Source organism: Myxine glutinosa, chromosome 10 (genome assembly GCF_964187855.1).
Source record: "Myxine glutinosa chromosome 10, kmMyxGlut1.1, whole genome shotgun sequence".
NCBI classification, from domain to species: Eukaryota; Metazoa; Chordata; class Myxini; order Myxiniformes; family Myxinidae; genus Myxine; species Myxine glutinosa.
In genome coordinates, this window is record NC_136270.1 from 93,264,952 (window position 1) to 93,291,462 (window position 26,511).

The window sequence follows — 26,511 nt, forward strand, 5'->3', positions numbered from 1 at the left end:
AGATTCAAACCCAGGCTAGATGGTTCACGGACGAGTCTGCATACTTCTTTGGCCATTCTGGCTGCACACTCCACGCGTATCTTGATTTTGAATCTTATGTGGCAATGTTTGGTTGCCGTAAATGTTTTGGACGTCCAGTATGAAATTGCATCGTGCTTTCCACGTTGTTTACTTGTGGAGCGTGACTTTACAATTGGCGGACGACTAATGAAGCACGTAGGTCAGGATGAAATGTTTAAACCAAAAAATGCAGTCTATTATTTTACCTTTTCATCATTGTCAACACTGCCAATCATCTGTCACCCATGACAGCAGCTGCTAATAGTAACTCACCAATTGGCCAAACCTCTGACTAATATCGCCCTATGTAATCCTTTCTTTAGTTGTCAAAACGGTCTCTGGCAGAACACTCATGAGGCCAATCAGCGGTTCGGTGGAAAGCTTTGCTGGCTCCAAACTGGCAAATAAGTTTCCATTTATTGGAACATGTTTTATCCTCATCCATCGCTTCTTCATTCTGTTTAGTAGAGCTCTCCAGATTAAATTGATGGCTGATCGTTTCAAAACATCTTGTTTTTGTCCCTATACACTCATTGTAGGCCTACATCGTTCCCTGTAATACATTGATATTTAAGGGGTGTTGCAAAACATTTTACCTTTTTTCCCCCTCCTCCCCGAGAATCCGTTACGGTTGTGCACGCATTCGGGGGGAAAAAGGTAAAATGTTTTGCAACACTTCTTACATTGGGGGTTCCTAAATATGGTATGTGTTGTGATAAGTTAAATGTAAATTAAAGGATTGGTGAAAAAAGGCAAGCGACATTTTAGATTGTCCTCGCCACATATGGTAAAATCGGCCTTTTCCATGTAGTGTAATAATTATTCCAGGCCCACTTCGGCAAAGACTGACCTTGCTGTGTCTATCATGTAGGAAAGGGACCGCGACAGCCCGCCTATTGTTTTCATGAACCTTCTGGAACGCTAACCTTTTTCAAGCTTGTTTTGCAAATGTCGTCTTTAGGAGAAAATGTCGTTTCTTCATTCTTAGAAAAGTGGCTGGAAAATGTGAGTATTCATTTTAAAATTCTCAATAGCATATGGTTTTGATCCACCTGCAGTTCCTGCAAATAATGGACAATGATTGTCGGGAATTTTGATGGTCATTCTGCTTTGCAACTAAAAACTATGGTCTTAGCCAGATCGTCAAAGCTTTCCCGAATCACTTTAAAACTATTGGAATGTGGATTATGGGATTTGATGCAGCTTACTGTGTTTTTCCTCAAAGTACGTCAATTATTAGGGTGTGTGATTTGATATCGGTGATTTGGGCTGTGGTTTGGCACCTTCCTAATCACCATGTTGAAGGGATTGTGGAGGGATCACAAGGCTGAGCAGATGGCTGGCTGGTTATGAGGTAACTGGGAATACTCTAGTTTGCTTCCTGACTGTAGAAAGCATTTTCAGAACGTGTTGAAGGATACTTAACCCAAAAAGGACTGGGGAGGGGGCATCATGCCCCCCCTCCATGAATTTCGCGATTTCTTCACAACCACTCGAGATTACATTGTGCCGTTTCATGAATTTTTTCTTTCGAGTCACACATCTTTTGATACAAAATTTGTACTGTTACAGACGCGGTTGTGGATGTTAGTTTACCGAGCGGTTTGGTATGACCACGTCTGCACAGTTTACCCGATTAGACTCGAACGTTGCCGAGTCGCGCTACGCTAGATCAATTGAAGAAAGGACACACGGCTGGGTTTAAAATGACACGACACCAGGGATACGGTTCTCAAGACCTCCGGAGGAGGTTATAATATTGCGGAAGGTTTGATTACAGGAATGAGAGGGACAGCATAGAAAGATAGGCACTTAGACACACTTATCTTATTCCCGACAGACCACAGATAAACAGGACAAAAACTGACTCACACGGGGATTGATGGCAAGGAAAGCGGGTATTCGATGGCCAGCACAAGGTGCACCTTGTGCTCAGGGACAGGATAGCGCGGCCCAAAAGATGCAGGAGGTCTCTCAGCGCTCAGAGGTGGCTCTCGTGTCTTCTCAAGCTGGGGGCGCATCTGACGTCACATCCGGTAAGTCGCCGCGTATATCCGGCGGGGAGTGACACGCCCTCGGCTCGTTAGCTCCGCCCCAGATGGAATCGGCCCATTGCTTCTCATTGGGTGCGTGCGGGGGGGTTACCGGCTCCGCCCTTGACGAGGGGCCGACAGGCAGCCCCTTCTTGGTAACCCCGTCGGCGCACATGGGTAATGGCGGCTAACCGAGCCGGAGTGAGGACGCACACTCCCCGCACGCCGCGCCGCGCCCCTCTGTTGTTGTAGTTGTTGTTGTAGTTGTTGTTGTAGTTGTAGTTGTTGTTGTTGTTTGGGGAAGAAGATGGGAGGAGGTATGGGAAGGTCCTAAACTCACTACTGGTGCCATATAATCACATTCTGGTGCAACGAAGAGTCAGAATTAATGGAAACGAGTCCTTAACTGACATAGACTAAGAATAACTAGCAAGATGTCCGAAAGTTGTCTACGTGAGATGCGGTGGACCTGGGCACGACATTTAATGGGGGAAAAAGGGGAAGGTCGGTGCTACAGAGTGTTGTTTACAGACAATGGGACTAGGGAATGGGGGATTGGGGATAGTTGGGGAGTATTGGGGAAATAGGGGAATATTTACAAGCGGATATGGAGGCCAAATGCCATATTCGCAACAGTACATATCTACAACAAACCAAACTTGTTATATCGAGCACTATCTGCACGCCAAATTTGGGTATGATCGAACATTCCATAGCTTAGATCTTATGAGGGCCTTCATGTCCCCCTTCATGTGATTGAGCTTAGGAAGTATGAAGATTTGATGAACACTAAAATAAAGTGGAGATAATTTTGTTTGGTTTGAACTAATATTATAATATCAAGGCCTCATGTGGTGTATTTTTAAGATTGACTGGTTAGCCCTCGGTATCTTTGATACTAGCCTCTTTTATTTATTTTGGTCTTTTGTTTATATATTTTGCTCTATGTTCGTGTGAGGATTATTCGTCATGATTATATTTGTGTTGTCTCAATGGCATTTTAATAATTTGTAATCCCCACGGCACAACACATTGAAGCATCATTATTATACAAGTGGCCATCTATTTAATATCCTACTATATTAAATAAGTCAATCCTGTGTATGTATGTATGTATGTACATCTGAAAATCATAGATAAAATACAGGCCTGGCCCGATATCCACCAAATTTTCCATACGTGTTAGTTGTACAAAGGTCAGGTCAAGGACACAAAAAAAAAAATCCAACCCCCACCTTCGCAGGGAGAGGAGGGAGACGATGACTTGCCAGTGCTAAAGGGAGCAGGTGTTTCTAGGGTATACAAATATGGCAGAATGTCTGCTATAAATTTGATATGTAATCCCCTCCTAAAACCCCTCCACCACACCCATGTGCTTCAGACAATTCCCCTTCCTTTCCCTCTCCTTACTCTTACTTGTTTTCCTTCTTGCTCTACTCGCATAACACACAACGCACCTCCCCCATATTCTCTTCCTTTTCTCAATTTTTCCCTTCACCCTCTTCAAGACGAATAACCACTCCTTTCATGTCTTCAGATGTATAGAGCTGCCAAGGCAGTTTTTGCTGAGCTATGAGGCACAATCCTGGACATGTCGCCACTCTGACGTAGGATATTTGAATGGCTCATTCTTCCCAGTTAGGTGGTACTCATTTTGCTGACCTCAGAAGAATGAAAAGTTGAGTCTACCCACTTAGTGTTATTTTAATGGCACAAAAGGGGCTCCAACTGAGGACTCCAAGATCTTAAGTGAGCTACCTTAACCATTAAGCCATGACAAGGCTGCTATGCACCCGCTTGCCTATGTAATAAATATATGGGTCCAGAGGAAATCGGGGAAAAAAAACTGATCTCTCCTGCTTCTCCAATTATTAATAACTTTTGTCATCTTCCTTTTTTTCCACCCACACCAGAGGTGTAATCCAGCCGGAGTGCACCAGAGCGGTGCTTCGGCATGTCAATCCATCGGAGATGGAGCTTAGCTACGCAACATAAAAAATGATAATAATAATAAACACCCACGTTCATGATCGGTTGAGTTATTGTGCTTTGTGTGCTTATTTGGCCGGGCCATATGGATTGAACCTTGGATATGTCGATACGTTGGACACTTTCTCTCGGGGGTGATGTTATAACAATACAAGTTATAGGCAACACAGACCTGGATGAATTGCTGAATACAACAAGGTCCAGAAGTGAGACGAGCTTTCCAACCATTTTATGTACAGATTTCATGAACTATGTTGTTTACAAAAAGTATCTACACCCTGTAAGACGGTGACGGCATGGAAAGGTTTGGATGCCCAGGGCTAATTGAAATGTGTGTGGATCAGTGATTTGGCTTACGAGCAAAGGTTGGCCTGTAATACATCAATGACCCGGACTCGTGTTGGCAGAGCAGACATGCATGATGTTATATACTGTATATTAACATTATGCTTATCTGCTCTGGCATCTCCTTCATGGCATCATGTACTCTCAGATGTTTATTTGGCCCCAAAGCTTTATCTTCTTTCGTCAATTCTAAGAAAGAAACCAACTAAACAAATAGTGCTAGCAGACTGGATACCCAGCTTAACACCCATCCGTGGTCCCAGACTAGACAGCTGAGAGGCGATTGTACATACAGTACCTCAAGGACATCCCACCAGCCCTTACCATATGGTACTATATAATTAATTTATTTATTTTCATGAAAAAAACCCCTCTTTATTTCTTAAAATACATAGTTTTGTCAAAAACGGTGACTTTTTATTAAAAAGGGATGTTTGTGCGTGCATGCAAAAATTTTGTTTACCATGGTAAAATGTGTGTATTTCATTTATCACTCATTTTGGGGACTTAAATGGTGAGTGTTATGTTAAAACATGATGTGACTGTGGATAAGATCTGGCGATAATGTCACCAACGTTTTCTACAACATTGTTGGTAACCGTTGGCAACCATATGCCACACCCTTTCTTCTACAACATTGTCATTTAAAATGCTGTGTTTTGTCTGTGATACGTTAACAGTAAGTGTGGTGTAGAAGTCATTGATGCGGAATTTTTTTATGCTCAGAAAACATTAAATGTAACACTTATTGATGCTCTCGAAGCAAAAACGATGATACTGCACTGGTGCACTGCATGTGAGGTCACGTGTCTCTAGGCCAATCAATTGTGGATGGAGTATTTTGGGTCGCAAAGTCCTCAATTTACTGTGCCAAGATTGTAATGTCTTTGTTATAAAGATGCGGACATGCAGATAGGATCGATCACCATCTTTATTCCAGGCAACGGCAACACAGGCCTCACTCGGCCCTGCCCACAGTGGCCTCACTCGGCCCCGCTCATAATGGCCTCACTCGGCCATGCACGGCACTACACTCTTCCCCCCCCCCCCCTTCAGTCACTTAGTCTTTCAAATATGCTGGTCGCACAATGCGTCTAAGAGAAAACATGCGGGCATTGAGCCATGGGCACGACCGGCGACGGTGAGGCATTGGAAACAGATGACGGTTCCCCACCAGACACCAAACTAGGCTTAACCGAAACCTGAGGAACATCCACACTACTCTCACTGCCATGGATATCCGGCTTCACAGATGGATAGGCAGCTTGCCGAAACGTGGTCACGGTCACCTCAATGGATGAGGACACATCGCACGGTGGAACGGAATTGGTTGTGTGTGAATGACCGACCTGCGAGCCAACAACTGATTCACATGACGTTTCCAAATAAGCCCGGCCGAAGTACGAACAAGGTAGTTAGTCGGACCGAAAACTCCGACCACAACATCCCATTTCTGTCTGTGTACATGCCAAAACTGGCTGGTCCACCGTGAATGAACGAACATTGGTCACCGTAGTAACTTCAGGTGCATCAGGTGGAAGCAAATCCAGGTGCGACCGCAAGTGTCGGCCACTACTCTGCATGGATCAAACCGCTTGGCCTCTACGCAAGGCATGTTTCAACGCTTTGACAAATGACTCAGCCTGGCCATTTGTAGTTGGGTGGTAAGGTGCCGACCTCAGGTGTTTGATACCATTAGCACGCATGAACACAGCAAACGCCTCAGATACTTACTGCGAACCATTATCCGAAATTAAAATCTCCGGAACCCCATTGTCCTGAAAAAGACTTCGCAGATGCTCCACCGTGTTCTCTGCCGAGGTGGACTGCATTACAGCTACTTCTGGCCACTTTGAGTAAGCGTCGATCACCACCAGAAACAGACAGCCCACGACTGGCCCTGCAAAATCTACATGAATGCGCTGCCACATTCTATCAGCAGGCGGCCATCACAACAACACATGTGAGGGATTATCAGCATCAGTTTGACACATATTGTTGTGGAAATCAACCAGATTCACAACGTGTTCCATATGTATGGTTTAATCTCAATCAGATCTGTACATCATCCTGTAAAGTACATCATGCAACATACATGTCAGGATCTAGGCATCATATGAGAAAGATTGAATATATCAGTCAATGCAAGCAAACCTAGAATATAGGCGGGTACGTACCATTCAATTCTACATGGCATTGTATAATGATGTCGCAGGAGTGGCCTCGAGTCGCGGACGTCCGAGGTCTTATAGACACCGCCCAGCGGTTTAAGGGAGCGCCACACCTGGGTTCAACTTTGGTACAATTTCACCACACATATCACATGCTTTTACCGTCCACTCGATGTCTGCATCAAGCCCGGGCCACCACAACAATGACCCTCATGGGCTAAACCGGGCTAAACTCTTTGTTTTGACCATACCCAAATGACCCTCATGCAATTCATTGATACAGCACTGATGTAAAACAGCAGGAATGGCCACCGTCATGCCCCACATTACACAACCTTGAGCTAAAGACAGCTTGGGCTCCCATGATACATATGGAGCATATTCTGACATCTGGCTGCCACTTCTGCAGCAATTAACGGACCAGATTCAATCTGTTCCAACATGAACACTTCAACCTCATCCGCAGGTTCGGCACCGGCCTTTGGAGACGGCAATCGAAATAGACCATCACATTTAGCGTGCCATTCGGAAGCACGAAATTTGATTTCATAGTCATACGCACTGAGGACAAGACACCTTCTCTGTAGTTGAGCAGCGGTTGTGACTGGAATGCCTTTCTGGGGATTAAACAAGAACTGAAGTGGCTGATTATCAGTTTGTAGGAGAAAATGCCGACCTATCAAGTACTGACAAAATTTCAACACGCCCCACACCAAACTCAGCACCTCACGCTCAATCTGAGCATAGTTATGCTCTGCGGCTGTCAGAGCATGTGATGCAAAACACACCGGACGATCAGCACCGTCACTCATTACCTGAGACAAGACGGCACGGATGCCATGCGACGAGCTGTCACACGCCAGAATGAGAGGACGTGAAGGTTCGTAATGTGCGAGTACCGTGTCTGCAGTAAGGCGAGCTTTGACTCGTTCAAATGCTGCTTGTTCCATCGAACTCCACCTCCAACGGACATCTCGACGCAACATGCGAGTCAGCGCTGCAAGCTCAGTGCTTAGGTTGCTGACATACCTCTGGTAATACTGAGCAAGCCCAATGAAGGAACTAGGCTGAACTTTGTCCCTTGGGCTGGGCATGTCGGCTATAGCGTCGACTTTCTGAGGGGCTTTTGACAGCCCCTCTGGGGTGATGACATGCCCCAGGTACTCCACTCCCTTCTGAAAGAATAAGCATTTGTCCTTGTTCAAGCGAAGGCCATGAGCAGCTAAATTAGACATCTTGTCAATGTTCTCAAGATGTTGTTCGGCCGTGGCGCCCGCAATGAGGATGTCCTCCAAGTAGCATTCTGCAGGTAGGTCGGTACAAAGATGATCCATCGCCTTCTGCCACATTGCCAGAGATGAAGCAATCCCGAAACAAAGACGGATATACTGGTACATACCCTGACATGTATTGACGGAAAGGAGGTGACGATCCTCCAGCGCGATTTCAAGATGAAAGTACGCACCGCGCAAATCCAACTTCGTGAAGTACCGACTCCCCGCCAACTTTGAATATATCTCGTCAATGGATGGCAGTGGATACTGCTCCATGCAGAGGTTGGGGTTAACAGTCACTTTAAAATCACCACACAGGCGAATACCTCCAAGCCGCTTAAGCACTGTGACCATGGGGGTTGCCCACTCAGAGTGTTCCACCGGTTCAATGACCCCAATCTTTTCCAATCGATCGAACTCCGCTTTGACCCGATCGCGAGGGGGAAAAGGCACTGGTCGAAGCTTGCAGAATCGCGGACTGACACCCTTCTTCAGGTGCAGGTGACCTTTAGCACCCTTGAGCTTCCAAAGTTCAGGCCCGAATAGAACTTGGTGTTTTTCCAAGATCCCCTCCAAGCGCGAAGGAGAAGGAAATGACCGATGCACTCTGTAAATGTTTTCCCAATCCAGACGAATGGTGTGCAACCAATCACGACCAAGTAGAGATGGTCCAGAACCTCAACCACATGCAGGGGAACACAGCTTGCTGGTCCCGATAACGAACCAATACATCCATCAAGCCTAATGGCTTTATCATCTCCTCTGTGTAAGTACGAATGGTAGTGTGTATCGAGGCTAACACCAGACAACCCAACTGATGCCAGATCCGTTTACTCACGAGACTGACTGATGCCCCGGTATCCACTGTGAAGTTGACTGGTCTGCCATTCACACTGACAGCCACCACATAGGGGTGATTCACAGCTGACGTCATCGGAAACACGCCCTGTTGATCAATCTCGCTGACAGCCCCGACCACATCAACCGATGACGGTGCTCGGCCCCGACAGACCCTCCGCACCTGGCCCGTCTCACCACACCGGTAACACACTGCATTCCGAAATGGACAGCTCCCATGAGAATGTGAACCACCACATCCCCTGGCAAGGCTGCTGTGGTAGTTGTCCCTGCAACACACTGCTTGTATGTACCCGGGAAGAAGAAGAAGAAGAAGAATCCTGATCCACCTACCTAGATGGAGAATTGTGAGCACGTGACCCTCCCACAGGAGAATTGTGAGCACGTGACCCTCCAGCAGCTATGGCATTAACCGCAGAGTCCTCCCCAACAATGGCGCGAAAATCCTTTCTCGCTTGTTCCACAACAGCCGCATTTTCAACCGCTTTAGCAAATGTAATCTCTTCAAATGTTATCCATAGAATTGACGTGACCATCTTCTCATCTCGCAATCCCATGAAAAAACGATCCTTCAATCTTTGTGACCATTCATCGTCACCAAAACGACAATCCCCCGCCAGATGCTTGAGCCTGGCCACGAAATCAGCTACCCCCTCATCGGGAAACCAAACCAGGTTGTCCAGAAGTATGATCATGATCATGATTAATATGATCATGTCGCGTCTTCACTATGGACTCGTAGGTAACAGCATCATCCGACGTCCTCGCCGGCGAAATCAAATCACACAGCAAACGGAAAACCTCTGCCGAGAGTGACGAAAGAAGAATCACTTTCTGCTTCCCCGCCTGGACGATGTCGTTAACGACGAAATATAAGCTCAGCTGCTGCGCAAAATGTTCAAAGTTGTCCCCAGCATACTCCAGCACCTTTCCAAATGACGTAGCCATGGTCTGAAAAATCCTAGTCGACATCTTCATGTCTTTATTATGAAGATGTGGACACGCAGATAGGATCAAGCACCATCTTTATTCCAGGCAACGGCAACACAGGCCTCACTTGGCCCCGCCCACAGCAGCCTCACTCGGCCCCGCCCACAGCGGCCTTACTCGGCCCCGCCCACAGCGGCCTCACTCGGCCGTACACGGCACTACAAAGATGAGAGCAAATTCAAACCATGATTCATACCTATTTTAAAAAATCAATCTATTTGCTTATTTTTGTTTTTATTTATTTATTTAGTCCTGTGTATGAATTACAATTTATTTACCTCTTCCACCGAAGGTGGATGGAGGTTATTTTTTCACTCCTGTCTGTCTGAAAAGATAGGTCTGTGAAGAAGATATCTCAAAAAGTTGTGGATGGACGGATGAAATTTTGTGGAGATTTTTTTTTTGTCTTGTTAGGGACGTGACAAGGACTAAGGGATTCGATTTTGGTGAAGATCTGGATCTGGATCCGGATCAGGCTACTAGAAAATTTTAAGTGATTCTTCACCATTGGGTAATAGGGCTAAAACCGACATATAGCAGGATATCTCCAAAAGTTATGGCCGGATTTGGCCGAAACTTGGTGGGGAGGTTGTGTGTGTATGACAAGGACGAATCGATTTGATTTTGGTGAAGATCTGAATATGGATTTGGATACGATAATTATTTTATTTGTAAGTGATTCTTCACCATTGAGAGATCGGACGAAAAGCGACGTATAACATTTTAATAAGTTGTTGACGAGTTATAACTAAACTCGGGGGACGATTTGATTTGGTGACAAGAACAAGCCAACCAATTTTGGTTCAGGTCCGAATCCAAATCCAGCCTATCAGTGGGATACAAAACGTAAACTGTTCATCCTGGTGGAGGTATGCGCTCTACCGAATGCCGCTCTTGTTAACCATTCTAATACAGCTGGTTTGGAATAGAGTGGATCCCTTCAACTGTTTAGGCACCATCACTCGGTACTTTGCACCACTTTGACAGCAGTGCATCATCAATGTTTTTGCTGCTGCGCCTGTCATATTTAGCTGCAATTCTAGCTTCGGTTATGAATTCAAAACATTGACCTAATTTTATTTTGACGTTTTTTTGGGGGGGTAGGGGGGTGTGGGGGGGGGGGTGCTAGAGAGATGTGAGCTACCTGGTGGCATTTGCGAATGCAAGATTTAAAGGTAAAATCCAGGATTGGATTAATTGTATTGAACCTTCAAAGTAAATGTGCTGCTCAGAACAACTAGAGAGTTCATAGAACACCTTACTCCCACACAATCTTTAGAAAAAGGACATGGGAACGGTCTTTTCAACTCTTGTCTTGCATTTCCGAGCACGCTCTATATTAGTTTTGTTCGTGAACTTTGAATAACCGGCGCAATGGCAACCATACGCTCAGCACCACCATATTTGTTTGAATACTGAATCTCAGTTACTCTGCCCTCGGCATGAGATGGCCTAAATATTTTGTCCAAGTGCTGCTAAACGGTATGGTTTTTGAAATTGCAAGAAGGCGATTTGTGTTTGACAGTGTTCAGCTATATCATTCAGTTAAAATAAAATGTCTTTTTAAAGACTAGGGGAAATTTTTTTTTCCGGAAGTTTACCGCTATTGATGCACCGTTTTTTACACCACCTTAAGATGTTATATTAGTTATTTGTACATGTTGTTTTTGTCTTTTATGATGTCACCAAAAACAGTAACATTTCTGTTAGGATTGATTTTCAATTTTGTTGAACTTTCAGATAGGCAAACGGAGTAAAAAAAAATTTTGTTACCTTACTACTCTGCGCATGCATGATCGGGATGAGATTCCGTACAATTTGCCAAATTCAGAGCTGAAGTCCTACTAAATTGCAGGTTCATGTACCGATGCACGTTCTGCAGTGTTCAAAATGGCGAAGAGGTCAGAGGTCTTGTGAGGTAAAAATTATGTTACCGAGCTAACTTGCGAGCTAAAATTTCGCTAGCTAACTTTATGCTAGCGAAAGAGAGGTGTGATGTGATGGGGGTGAGTTGCTTGAAGGATGAAGTGGGACAAATCGTTGTCGACCCAGATGGAATTAAAGGAAGATGGAAAAGATATATGGAAATGCTGTTGAATACAGAGAATGAATGGGATGGCAACATAGAGAGTAACCCAGTTTTAGGACCGGCAGAGAAGATAACTGAGAAGGAAGTTGAGGAAGCGATAAAAGCAATGAAGGGTAGAAAAGCGGGAGGGCCGACGGGAGTTGTGGGAGATATGTTGAAGGCAGCAGGAAGTTGGGGTGTGAAGAGAATGACAGAGATCTGTAATCTGGTGGTGAAAGAAGGCCGCATTCCAGTGGATTGGGAACCGAGTACCCTCGTCCCTCTATACAAGGGGAAAGGTGACCCTCTGGAGTGTGGCTCGTACCGAGCGATAAAGTTATTGGAGCATGGAATGAAGGTATTGGAAAGGGTGTTGGAGAGGAGGATAAGGAAGAAAGTGAAGATCGACGAAATGCAGTTTGGATTCATGCCAGGAAGAGGAACGACAGACGCGCTTTTCATTGTGAGGCAGTTGCAGGAGGAAGAAGTTGTTTCTTGGGTTTGTTGATCTGGAGAAAGCATTCGATCGGGTTCCATGCAAAGTATTGACATGGGCATTGAGGAAGTTAGGAGTGGAGGAATGGTTGATCAGAGTAGTGATGGCAATGTACAAAAGAGCGCGCACAGCTGTAAGGACGAAGGACGGGAACAGTGGTGAGTTTGAGGTGAAGGTGGGAGTGCATCAGGGGTCGGTACTAAGTCCACTACTATTTGTAGCTGTGATGGAGGTGCTGGCTCAGAACGTAAAGGAGGGTTTACCATGGGAGTTGCTGTATGCAGATGATCTGGTGTTTATTGCGGAAAGTATGGATGGACTGAAGGAAAAGATGAACACGTGGAAGGAATGTATGGAGACAAAAGGTCTGAAGGTGAATATCGGAAAGACGAAGGTGATGGCAAGTGGTAAAGCATGTGGCGAGGTGGAAAGAACTGGGAAGTGGCTCTGTGCAGTGTGTCGGAAGGGTGTCGGAGTGAACTCCATTCAGTGTACAATGTGCGCTGAGTGGGTTCATCAAAAATGTAGTGGTCTGAGAGGGTCATTAACCAGTGTGGCAGCTACATTCAAATGTAAGGTGTGCAGAGAGGGAGCTGCAGATGGAGGAAATGTTGAGTTGGATCTTGGAGACGGCGTGAAGCTGGAAGGTGTGAAAACATTTTGCTACCTCGGAGACATGCTGAATGGAGAAGGTGGATCAGACTCGGCAACGGTTGCTCAAGTGAGATGTGCATGGAAGAAGTTTCGGGAATTGAGTGGCGTGCTGATGATGAGGGGAGTGTCGTTGAAGCTGAAGGGAAAGGTGTATGCTGCACGTGTGAGAAGTGTTATGATTTATGGGAGCGAGACATGGGTAATGAACGTAGAGCAGCAACGAAGGTTGGAAAGGGTGGAAATGCGAATGGTTCGACGGATGTGCGGAGTATCGTTGAGAGAGAGGAAGACAAATGATGAATTGCGAAAGATGATGGGAATAGAGCCTGTGATTGATGCTGTGAAGAGGAACAGGTTGAGATGGTTTGGTCATGTGTTGAGGAAGGATGAAAGTGACTGGTTGAGAAGAGTGATGGAAATGAATGTAGAAGGAAGTGGAAGACGGGGAAGACCGAGAAAGACTTGGCTAAAGATGGTGGAAGAAGAAATGCGGGCAAGGGGGTTAACAAGGAGAGATGCAGAAAATAGGGCAAAATGGAGAAGATCGTCATGGGGACCGCAAGGCTAACCCCCGCTCTAGCAGGGAAAATGGCCTTTAAAATGCATGTTGTTGTTGTTGTTGAGCTAACTTGTGAACCAGTGATGGGATTTTGAATAAACTTGGTATAAGTACAAATTATGATGCAAATATGAACTGATTTGATTTCAGCATCAAAGGTCATGTCAGGGAAAAATGTGAATCTTGACATCAGCCGAAGGGATTTAAATCAAACTTAGTACAAGTATGTATAATATGGGTGGAGGCATATCGGTCGACGTCACGACATCGAAGAGGGCCATTCAAGTTTTCTGCTCGTGTACGTCTGTCCAAATTTATGTTTTTTTTTTGTTCTTCATCATCATCCATGCCCTATGCTGATGCCTGGTGCTGCCAAAGCAGTTGCTCGGCTACAATCCTGGTAGGGTCGCCACTCTGGCTGAGGAAGCTAGGGCAGGATTTTGGAATTTGGCAAGGGTGCTGGCGATTACGATTGCTTGCCAACTCTTCTCAAAGAACAATGTGGGTTTAACGACCATCCAAGGGACGACACACGTTCAATCAAGCAGCCCGTGAAGCACCGGGATGACAGGTTATACGTGGTTTGGGATTTAATCCCAGGTTAACAGCTTGGATGTGAGTGTGTGTACCAATAGGCCATCAGCTGGCCTAGAATGACCATGCCCCAAGACAAGGGCATGTCAGCCCTTGTCTTGTTATAAAGGCCTAAAGGTAAAGCATGATGTGTCTAAGACTGAAGCTTAAATGCAAGCTTGCACAATTGCCACTTCACATTGAAATCTTTGTTAATTCGATGAGGACTTCTCTGTGCGTCCCACAAACCGAACACGATGTAGCAATGTCATCAACACGTTTTCACACTCGGGAGGAAAAAATTCAATTGTGTTTCTTCCTGTAAACCTGCAGGTCGCTTGTTGCACAAATCTCTTAACCAGTGACCTGAGCTTACACTGTTCAACTCTATTTTCAGCTGTAAACAGTGATGATGTCATGACCCACAAATGATTTTGCTGTTCCTCATTAACTAATAACAATGTTGACCTGCTTGATTTGAGAACTATTTTATATCTACTTTCTATACATAGAGAAGGTAAATTAAATTATTTGTATATTCTATCGCATTGACCTTTCATGCCTCCGCCCCGAAGGTGGCCGGACGCATTATGTTTTCAGGTTATCCGTCCTTCCTTACGGGTTAAACCTTGTTTCTCTCAGCAACCACATGTCCAATTGAGACAAAACTTTCAGAATAGGAGCAACACCCAAATATAATGTTTTATGATAATTGTGACATCATAGGTCACGTGGTATGGCAGCCATCTTTGATTAAACGCCAAGAATGATTTTTTTCTTTTCTTGGAAACCGCTGAATGGAAAAATATGAAACTTGGCAAATTGTCAAGTACTCCCAATGGGGGAACAAAAGCCTGATAATGATGACATCATTGGTGAAGTGATAAATAAATGAAGCCATAAAGCCATAACTGTTTTAATTGAATGACTTAAATCCTAAAAATCTGAACTTGCATGAATGTGATCAGTGACTCAATTGTATTGAAATATTACATTTATGACGTCATACGTCACATTGTTTGACAGCCATATTGGATTGAAGGAAAATATTAAATAATTATATCTCAGAAACCAAGTACCCTGTCGATGCGAAATTTTACAAATGTCATCTAACTCCATTGCTGCAGAGTTTGAAAATTATGATGTCGTAGGTCACGTGGTTTGGCAGCCATCTTGGATAGAAAAACGAACCTTATCCGATCAATACGAAACTTCACAAACGTGATCCCCTACCCATACATATGCACAATGTACATTTTAATGTCGTATATCATGTGGTTTTGCAGCTACATGAGCTTGAAAGCCGATATAAAAAAAAAAAATCCTTCTCCCAAACCGCCTCACCGATCGATGTGAAACCTGTCATGTCTGGTAAAAATGTGGTACTTGAGAACAGATGAAGGGATTTAAATCAAACTTTATTTTTCGACAGTCAATGAGGGCATCTACCCATTTTCACGGGCAAGGACTACTCTGAGGCATATTGGCAACGGAGTTGCATTGCTCTAGTTTTTAATTCTTTAACACTGTGGTTAGTTAACAAACACATAATTTATATTATTTGGATTAGAAAACATTACATTGTAAATAATGTTCATTCAATCTTTCCTCTGAAAATTCATTCTATTCTATTCATTCTATTCATTCATTCATTCACTCTTTCCTCTGAAAGATTTTCACTCACTCCTCATCCCCTACTCTGGTTCTCAAAAGTGAGCATCATGTTATCCTCCCTCCCCTCTACCACTGCAAGTGGAATGCTATTCAAGTTGTTAAAATGTATGAACAAACTTATAACCAGGATCAAGTAGCAATGCATAGTGGTGATTTCATGCAGTATTTTAAACATGAGATGGCAAGCATGGAAAATATAACAGCTGGGGTGGGAGACTGCCTTTCTTTTCTAGCAAAGCCCAAGGGCAGCCAGGAGAGCTCAGATTTAGTGACCCACTTTTGAGCTGTCTAGTCTGGGTTCGATTCCCAATCCAACCGTAAAGCTGTCATCCTGGTGCTTCGTGGGCAGGATGCTACACCATTAAGTATGCCGTCATTCAGAAAATACATTAAGCCAGCTGTCTCTTCTGCTTGTATTTGTTTGTGGATATTTAAGATCCCTTGGTACCTATTCAACAGAGTAGCCCATTGCATGCTCGCGCCATGGCAACTTCTAAATTCCTCCCTTTATTTATGGGGGAGAAGAGGGAAGTGAAGGTAGGGGCCTGAGGGGTATGCAACCTCAATGGCATAGCCTTGTCCTCAGAAATGATGCGAACTCTCGGTGAGGTGTTGCATATGTATGAATAAGTAAAACCCTCGGTATTACACCTACATATAAGCTGACAGCTAATGCTCTCCATGCATTTTACTGACTAAACCCTTTCCTAGTAGAATTTTTTTTAAATGTTTTTATTTTTATTTTGTGGAAAATGCACATTTCAAGCCCACCCATTTTTGAAAGAAATATTTGTTCTTCATTCGTAGCACAAATTGGTGCACTAACCGCTAAGCCAACACCAGGAATAGCAGTCCTGGTGTTGGCTTAGCGGTTAGGGTGCCGGCTTGGGATCCTAGGATCCTGCGTTCGAATCCCGGTCGATCGCTGAATTAATGCCAGGGGGGTTGACTCAGCCTGTCATCCTTCCGAGGTCGACAAATTGAGTACCAGTTCACTGGTAATTCCCTGTGTGTCGCAGGAGGCGACTAACAAGGTTGGCGGCAGGAAGGGCATCCGGCCATAAAACATTGCTTCAAAAAGGGAACCATGGTGCCCGAAAAAGGCCAACCCCTGCTCTGCAGGGAAAAATGGCCTCTAAAGGTGGTTCTTTATTCGTAGCACAAATGAAACCGATTGTAGCACAAAGAACAACAGACAGTTTTCTTCATCTTAGATGGGATTTTCATATGTGAATGATATTGGAGAATTGGTTTGCTCAACCATGCTTCTGCATTAAAAAAGCTGAAGTCCAACTGATGTGTGATATTCCTCCAGGTAGTGGGAAGTATTTTTGGGAGACGGAAAAAAAAAAAATTGCCAAGGTCACTGGGCTGGATAGCAATCCATTAATTTTTGCACGAAATGTGCCGTTAAATGTTAACAACTCGCACTTTTGCTTTTCGTCGCGACAGTTTTAGTGCCCGAGAGGTGAATTGTGTTTCGAGAACAGCTTGCATGGTCGTCTCCGAAGCATCTGGCCTTGTAAAGGACCTGCAGGCAACCATGTCCTTTATGGGGTACGGCCCAGCCAGCTTGGCTCTGTCTGACATCGCTAAGGGGGGCTTCCGGCAGGATATGGGGACTAGCTAGGTTGATAGCCACCCGCCATGAGGCTGCCATTTAAAAAATAAATTGGAATTGATTATAAATCTTAAAGTGCAAAGAGGATAAGAAAACAAAAATCGTTTTAAGATGGACATGATTTAAATTTGACATTGCTGAGAATCTGTACGTACTTATTTGTCCAATGTTGGCAGTTTACAGTGCCCTCCTCTCTACCCCCTGGCCCCCCTCCACCCACCTCAACTCTCGAGGTCACATCAACTCCCATTTATTTTTGGCTCGAGTGGAGTTTCCAGGACCCTGGTGACATTCCCAAATGAGCTTTCACTACTCCATTGTCTGCGAGCATGCCAAACAATGTGTATGGTAAGAAATGTCAGTTATCTTCAGTGAGCTGAGGTAAACTGTGTGTGTGTGTGTGTGTGTGTGTGTGTGTGTGTGTGTGTGTGTGTGTGTGTGTGTGTGTGTGTGTGTTGCTGATAGATACCCATGGTTTATTTTATCTTTATAATCTGTACTGCGGCCTAAAATTGATCTTGCTGTGATAATTTGCAGTTTTTTTTTTTTGGTTTTTTTTTGGTATCTGTCTACTTGTGTCAACTGAATTGTAGAGTTGATGTGACTGAAGCTGTGTTTATTTATCATTATGCAATTATTTTAATATTTTGCGATCTTGTCAGGTGTGCCAATAGAGCAGGTTTTGCAAGAAAATTGAGACATGTCTCCTTCCATAGTTTGGAGGAAAGTTACCATCCTGTAGAGTGTAGATGACCCATGTTCACCCACAGGCATCCTTGGGGGTTGTTCACATAGAGGGTATCAAACGGTGCCATGGTGCTGTGATTCAATAGCCAAGGGTAGTGCAAATGAGGTACGACAGAATGATGCAGAGGTCTCGCACTTAGCTTTGAGCTTAATTAGAGATTCGGTTTTGGGGAGGCCCGAGGTCTGAAAGGATGCAGATGTAGCGGACTTCTGGTCTGTCTGGTCTGTCAATTGTGTAGCTTGGGTTTGATTCCGACCCGACTACAAACTGTTGGATCCGTGCTTTGCAGGCAGGGCGTTACATGGCACAGTGCACAGTCCATCGGATGGACGTCGATCCCTCGGTGCCTTTCATGAAGAGTAGGCGAGTGATTGCCAGCACCCCACACAAATTCCAGTCCTAGGGGGAGTGTGAGAGTGTATACAGGAGGAAGCCTGCCTTTCGATGTCTCTGTTCACCCCATAAGGCCACCACTATATAGTGTAACCTTTTGTGGTGGCAAGTTGGGATGACGATGAACAACCTACTCGAAATTGCACCTGTACGCCGCAGACGTGTTATGCGGGCCTGCATTAGGTAAGTGCTGGTGGAGACGGCCACATCGATCCCCGTCAAATTGAATGAAAGAAGCGAAGCGCTTTCCACGTCCCCGGCTTCTGTCCCGCCTGCCGCATTGTCGCCGAGAGGATTCGGAGGTTGCCTTTCGTGGCTGACCCGCCGCTGCATCTTTGCAAATCGTTTGATCTGCGTGAGTCGACAATGTGCACCGTGAATATTAATTGTTGTTAAAATGTTGCACGCCATAATGAATTGTCCCTTTATTCGGTCGTTTTATCACGTTGCTTTTTTTTGGTCCAATATTCCTGCTCTCATTGGCCTGTCAATCATGGTATTATTAATGCAGATGCGCCAAACTTCCGCCAATTAACCGAATTTTGCTTTTTTGGTCAATGTAAGGTTTTGACATTTCCGTTTTCTGTATCTACACACAAAGGTAATGATTGAATAGTTTCCCTCCCCCTTTGGATCCACTTGTCATCATTGATCAATGAAGAATCGCCATTGGCATGTCTGCTCTCTTTGCAAGCCTTTCTTCTCTTTGACCCTTGTACTCCTCTTCTGCTCTTTTTCTCGTTTTTTTCCTCTTTGTCTTGATCGCTCTGAAGCTTTTTCCCTTTTGTACATTTCTGCTTTCGTTGTTGCTCAATGCAAAGTAAGAATACCTTTGTTTCCTCCCTGCAACCTTTACAGGTTTGGCTGTAGCATTTCTTCGGTGTTTTGAACACTGACTATCATGGCAGAAGAAGATGAGTAGGCCTGCAGTGTTGCTGTTCTCTCATCTCTGCACACTGAGAGGGTGGGCGAAGATGTTCATCCATATTCTGGATTTGTTGCGCTGTGTAATTGGATTATACTGGGTTATTTTTCACAAGGTGGGAAGGGATTACTCCAATGGCTTTTTGGTGCAATCCTTCATTATTGAAATGTATACAGGGTGTTCTACTAAACTAAATACAGGGTGTTCTACTAAATGCTGATGGTTTTATTTTATTTGCAGGTTGGTAAGCAGTCTTCTTCTTCGTTAATATGCAGCACAAGGCTGCAGGGTAACATCATTCCCTGAGGGTGCGGCTTTTCCGCTCATACAATACCCTCTGATCGTTAGAGCAGGAATTTGTAATTTCGTCATGGTGCCTGCGATAGCTCGCTTACTATTTGTGAAGGACACCATGAGATCTCTAACGTCCACAACCGAATGCTGGCAGACAGGCCACCCGTTTAACATTCATCCAAGGGCAGGCAAACACCGGGATGGTAGTTTATAGCTGGGTCGGGATTCAAACCCAGGCTACACAGCTTAAAAGCGAGTGTGTGTACCGCGAGGCCATCCTGTCAACCCTTGGTAAACAGTGATTGTCAGTGACAGAAGTTGCATCGTCTGTCGAGGTAATTTCGTGCAAAAAGCTGCTAAGTTGTTACGGTTTGGTGTACTCTGTCAATCCATTGTCTTTTGTCCCATATTATATGAAGGGATTTATTTTGTATACATGGTCGATGCTCATGGAAAATTTAAAGGAAAAAGGAATTGAGCAAAATGGATGGAATGGGGCAAAATGGATATGGGGAAACACCAACAGCAGAGTACAAGTGAGAGTGATATCCAAAGGAGAAGGACTCATGGGGTGAACAAGCTTAAACACAGCGAGAAGAGGAAGGGAAAGGTGGGGATGAAACAGAAACGGAACAAACCAACCGACAAAGTGAAAAACGAAAAGAGTTGAGAAAATCACAAACACCTGGAAAAGGGGAGTGATTGCGAATGGGGTCATTTTGGGTGGAAGAGATCAAGAGTATGGGTGGAAGATGACATGGGGTAGTGGTGTACAGTTGTCTTTAAGCCCTACAGGAAAAATGGGACTGAACAGACTGGGGAATTTGGTTCCACAGGTGAGAGAAAAGAGGAACAAATGAGTGGAGGTCAGCAGTGAGGCTGGATTTTGGGAGTTGAACAAGAAGAAGATTACTGCCAGACCAGGTGTGCCTGGGAGGGACAGAGAGAAACCTGGGAAGGACAGAGAAAAGAGAGGGTGGAAGGTGCAAGACCAAAAAGGAGGAGGTAGAATACAGAGAGGCCACCAACTGGTCTGTGATGTGAAAGTAACAGGCCTAGACACTCAGCTTTGTTGTGGGAGGACCCAATGATTTTGAGGGCCTTGGTTTCTACGACCTCAAGAAGGGCAAGGTTTGAGGCAGGTGTGTCAGCCCAAAGGGGAGAGACATCCTCCATCAAGCTGCTAATGAAGCCCTTGTAGGTTGAGAAAGGTTCAAATTGGCCAAGGAAAGACATTGCACGATAAAGGATGCCCAGTTGGCAGCTGGCCTTGGAGGCCATGTTGGAATTATGGTCTCCCCAAGAAAGATCATGGCTGATTGTGACACACAAATGTTTGAGTGAATGAACCTTTTCAAGTGGTTTGTTTTGGAAGTAGAAGGAAGAGTTTGCCAGACGTTCCTTTCGGAGAGGTGTGTGTGCGTGTGCGTGCGTGCGTGCGCGTGTGTGGGTGTGTGTGTCAGGGTTGAAAGACATATAGTAAGGGCATTTTATGAGATATTTCACAAATCTGTTAACTAAATTGTTACCAAAAAATTTCTTCACCAATATGTTTGTAAAGGTGTGTAATAACATGTGTTAAAATGTTGAAGTTCAACTCCCGTGGGAAACCCAGAAAAAAAGCTGTTGAATTCGGGTACCGAAAAATTATTTTCGAGAATTTTTATTTTTTTAAATCGGCCCTTAAGTAACTTATGAGGGGTCAAATAAGGGTTTTTCATGATTCTGAGTTGATTGTTAACATTTATATTTTCACTTTTACATTTACACACAAAGTAGCTTTTATTTCACATACATATATAATACTCAAGAGTTATTTCTCATTCACAATGTCAGAAGTTTCAACAGTCATTGTCTATGTCTTCTTCAGACTCAACAACATCATGACTGCAGTTTCTGCATGTAATGCCATTACAGACTCCACAGGCCGAGATGCACGTGACCCCTTTCTTCTTGCAGCTGCATCGCCGGTTGCTGCAATCTCCATGACAATTACAGCTCGTGAACTGCAATAGCTCCTCAGGAGCCGTGGGGTCCAGTGTTGGAACTGGCTCATACCCATGCACACCTATTGTCCATCCATAGTCACTGGGGTTCAGAGACATGCTCTGTAGAAGGATCCAGTCCCGGGTCTGCAGGTAGGCACGGAGTGAATGTTGTGCAGCTGCACCCTCTGTTGGAGGTAGAGTCTCTGGTTTGATCACTCCTGCCGCTGCCTTCCTTGAGAACATGTTGTACCGATGTAGTATCTTGTAGTATCTTGAGAACAATGTAGTATCTCGTCCATGGTAAATGTACTTGAAAATCGCAGTACCAGCCTGAATCACTGTTTCCTTGGTGGCTTTGATCTTGGCTTTGATAACCCACCCCGCTGCCCAGAGTGTGTCACCTGGAGTGAGGAGTGGCTGATCATGAGCCAGGGAGGAGGAAAGCTCAGCGAGGGGGAGAAACATGATCGCGTTCGTTCCTATCTGTTTCCTGTTCGTAAATGGAATAATCTTTACTTCAGTTCCTCTCAGGATCTTAGCTTTGTCGAGTGCCTTCAACTTCACCCGGGGGAAAGCTGCTGTTGTCTGTGGATCTGGCAAAGGTGGTGCCGGAGAGGTGACTTCGATCCAACCCATTGAGTGAAAGGGAGTGTTTCCGTGAATAGAGACAATGTTTAAATCTATATTGTCTCCAACAAACTGAGTGGCTGCATTGTTTGTTTCCCCAACCTCCATAAAGACCACCTGATCATTACTTGACAATTCACTTTCACTGGCTGGCACTTTGGCTGTCATCACTGATTGATCCTCAAGCGCAGCATCAACCGCAACCTCATCATTGATCTGTTCATCGGTTTCCTCCACAATGGTGTCAAGAGTGCCAGAAGTATCTGGAACATCATCTCCACTCCTACTATTAAGGAAGCAGTATTTGTAGTTTTGTGTCTCCGTGTAAGACTCAGTGTATCCCAGCCGGTGGAACTTGTTGAGCATCTATTTTGACCCAAATCTATGATCAAGTTGTATGGCAAGCCCCATTTGGTGTGGCAATACTCCAGACCGAGGTCGACAGGCCTTAATAAAATTCTGCCCCCAAACGGCAACTCTTTCGTCTGTCTTGACAATCGGTCTCAAGAACATCTGAAGGCTTGCAGGAACAAGTGTCAGCTGACTATCGATGTCAGTCATACTGTGTGTGGTGGGGTATGACTTTGGACCTAAATCAATCAAGGCAATATCATTGGATATGAACTTGAGTGCCGTCTTTATGATCTGAGTCTTCTCATCTCCATGGTCAAGATTAGCATGATGCGCTCGCAGAATATTGTCGGTGCCATCTTTGAGACAGAGTACATCTGCCCTTCTTTCCTGTGTTGTGAAATACAAGGTGTCTTCGTATTTCTCTAGAAGTTTTATCTTTAGCCAATGCTTTGAATAAGAAAGGCTCTTCTCTGGTGACTGATCAAACTCCTGCAGCTTTTCATGGACTTGGTCCATGTTCATTACCCCATGCTCTAATTCTGAGTCTAACCATTCGCAGAATTCAATAAAAACTGCCTCTCGCTCCTCATCAATACTCCTCTGTCCTCTCTTCCTTTTTCCTTCCTCATCAGTCTTGGACAAACTGTCACCTCTCGCAAACATAAGTTTGCATCGCAAATGGTACAGTGTTTCTTCTGCTACCAAGTCGTTGATCCCTTCCAGGCGTCCAGTGACGTCAGTGCCCCAGTCATCCCCGCGACTCCGTGCTGTCTTCAGCAAGCTTGCCTTCAGTGTATCTGCAGTCAAATTATCTGGCACTCTGTATTTCTTTCTAGCTTGTGCTGGATTATTTTTGTAGAGCTGGGCTGGTTGGTTGCAAAGAATGCATACATCCTTATACAGGAGATCTGCAGCCAGTTGATGAACTGAACTCACAAGTAGTGCGTCTTCTCTTCAACTTTGATGACTCTTTCTCTGCCTTTGATGCTTGAGCTGACTTCTTGGTGGTTGCAACAAAGTTGTTGTACAGATCATTTTTACACTTCTGGTGGTACCTCAGTTTTCCTTCCTTTTGAGCCTCCTTCATACTGTTGCGAATATGGAATTTGACCTCCATATCCGCTTGTAAATATTCCCCTATCTTCTCCGATACTCCCCAACTCTCCCCTTACCCCATTCCCTAGTCCCATTGTCTGTAAACAACACCCATTAGAGCCGATCTTCCCCTTCATTCCCCCATTAAATGTCGTGCCCAGGTCCCCCGCACCACACGTAGACAATTATAGGACATCTTGCTAGTTATTCTTAATCTATGTCAGTTAAGGACTTGTTTCCATTAATTATGACTCTTCGTTGCACCAGAATGTGATGATATGGCACCAGTAGGAGTTTAGGACCTTCCCATACCTCCCCGCATCTCTTCCCATCATCTCAAGCTCCAACAACAACCACAACAACAGCGGCTTTGCGTCCTCACTCCGGCTCGGTTGGCCGCCATTGAACATGTGCTCGACGGGGTTACCCAGAAGGGGGCTCCCTGTCGGCCCCCCGTCAAGGGCGGAGCCGGTAACCCCCGCACCCAATGAGAAGCCATGGGCCGATGCCATATGGGGCGGAGCTAACGAGCGAGGGCGTGTCACTCCCCGCCGGATATACGCGGCCCCGCGCCGGACGTGACGTGAGATGCGCCCCGAGCTTGGAAGGACAAGACGCCACCCTCCCGAGCGCTGAGCGACCTCCCCGGCATCTCCACCAAAGTCGCGACCCACGAGCGCTGAGCGACCTCCCCGCATCTGCTGGACACCACCGTACGTGATTCTGTCCCTGAGCCAGGTGCACCTGAGCCATCGACTGCCGCTTTCCTTGCCATCAAATCCCGTGTGAGTCAGCGTTGTCCCGTTTATCTGTGGTCTGTCTAGGGTTAATATAAGAGTGTGTCTAAGTGCCTGTCTTCCTATGCTGTCCCTCTTGTAGTTGTAATCTAACCTTTTTCCGTACGAATATACTTGAGAACTGAACCCCTGGTGTCGTATTGTGTCATTATAACCCAGCCGGGTGTCTTCTCTTTCCTATTGAGCCAGCGTAGCGCGATTAGTTAACATTCGGGCACAATCGGGTAACTTGTACGGATACGGCGGCCATCCCGCTCGGCCCACCATACCATCAAAGTCGTATCTGTAACAATTGGTGTCAGGAGTGGGATTCGAGGCCCGACCAAATTTGGAAAAAAAGAAAACGAATAGAGGAAAAAAAAATTTGGTCAAAATTTGGAGCGGCCGAAATTTGTTTTGTTTTACGAAACTCGAATTTTGCAAGTCGCGCTATGGCGGATCAAGACGGCTGGGGTCCGGTAGGGGAGAGTGAAGCAGGGTCGGTCCAGGACCAAATTGAGGGACATGAGGGACATGAGGAGAGCGAAGCAGCGAGGGTAGCAAACGCACAAAATGGCGCCTCGCTGGTCACCGCGCCCGCGACCGTAGCAGCGCCGCCGATGGATTGGGGCCTATTTATGGAACAAATAAAGGCGCTCATGGTCCAGACAAGTGAAGACCTGAGGAATGACTTGGGAAACCAAATGGGGGTAATGGGGAACCGGATGGATGCTCAGGGTGAGCGATTAGAGGGCCAAATGGGGGTAATGAGGGACGAAGCGAGGGGTACTGGTGAGGGGTTAGACAAGAAATTTGGGAAGTTAGACAATAATTTTGAGGAGTTAGACAAGAAATTTGGGAAGTTAGACAATAATTTTGAGGGGTTAGACAACGGGATAAAAGAGGTGAGAAATGGGTTAATGGGGGTAGAAAACAGAATGGCCGCTCAAGAGAATCAAATGGAAGGGATGCAAAAAGGGTTAGAGGGGTTAGAAAACAGTATGGAAGGCAAATTGAGGGACATGAGGGACCAAGCGGAAAGGGAAGTTAAACAAATGGAGCAGCAGATAGAGGGGGTCAGAATGGGGGTAGAAACCAAACTGGATGCTCACAGGGAGGAAATGGAGCAGATGAGGGTGGCATCTGGGCAGGAGATGCAAGTGATGGGAGAGGAGATCAGAAGAGGAGTGAGTGAGGAGGTCGGAGGAGTGCGCGAGGAGGTGAGGCACTGTGAGGAGCACATGGAAAAGGAGGTGAGAAAGGCGACTGTAAAGTTACAAGGGGGCATAGAGGACCTGACGCAGGAGGTGGAGCAGCTGACGGTGGGACAAACGGAGTTAGTGGAGCAGGTTCAAAGGAACACTGCGGTATTAGGAGGTTTAAAAGCGACACAAAACGACATAAAAAACGACTTAATAGCGACAAAGAGGGAATGTCAGATAGTACGTGAGGGACTGACAACGAGGCTGGACGAGGTGATAGAGGTAATGGAGACGAAGGACCGGCAGGTGAGGACGCACATGGAAACGGTCAAGGTAGCCTTGGAGGACGAGCTTGAGGAGACGTACCGGGGAATAAAAGAGGTGAAGCACAAATTAGAAGAAGTGGAAGAAGGGATGAGCGAAATTAAGAAGCGACGGAGAGGGGATAAGAAAGAGATAAAAGAGGAGATAAAAGAATTGGTCCAAAGTCTGTGTTTGGATCGTGATGATGTGCTCATTAACCGGATGAGGGATTCGCAGGTGATGGAGGAGAAGCGAAGAGGAAGAGGACCCGGTGTAAGTGGTGACCAATATGGTCGTGCGTATGATGCGCCAGGGGATTTAATAAGCTTGGGGGTCGAGATGGACCCGGGTGTTCGTGAGAGGCCGTTGGTGAAGTGTGCGACAGGTCTGGTGTGCGAAAAAGGAGGTGTGCGAGAAAGTCCGACTCTGGGGTGTGTGAGG

General features: G+C 45.5%; 1 protein-coding gene across 6 annotated transcripts in view; it reads left to right on the plus strand.

Annotated features, from left to right (window-relative positions):
- LOC137433960 (uncharacterized) overlaps positions 1-26,511 on the plus strand; it is a 97,064-nt gene that overhangs the window by 27,729 nt on the left and 42,824 nt on the right. For 2 of the 6 annotated variants that reach the window (XM_078785902.1, XM_068126485.2), the window contains exon 2: positions 19,365-19,470. The exons of the other annotated variants lie outside the window; for them this stretch is intronic. The gene's annotated coding sequence lies outside the window, so the exon portion shown is untranslated. The remainder of the gene's footprint in view (positions 1-19,364; positions 19,471-26,511) is intronic. 6 annotated transcript variants of the gene reach the window in all.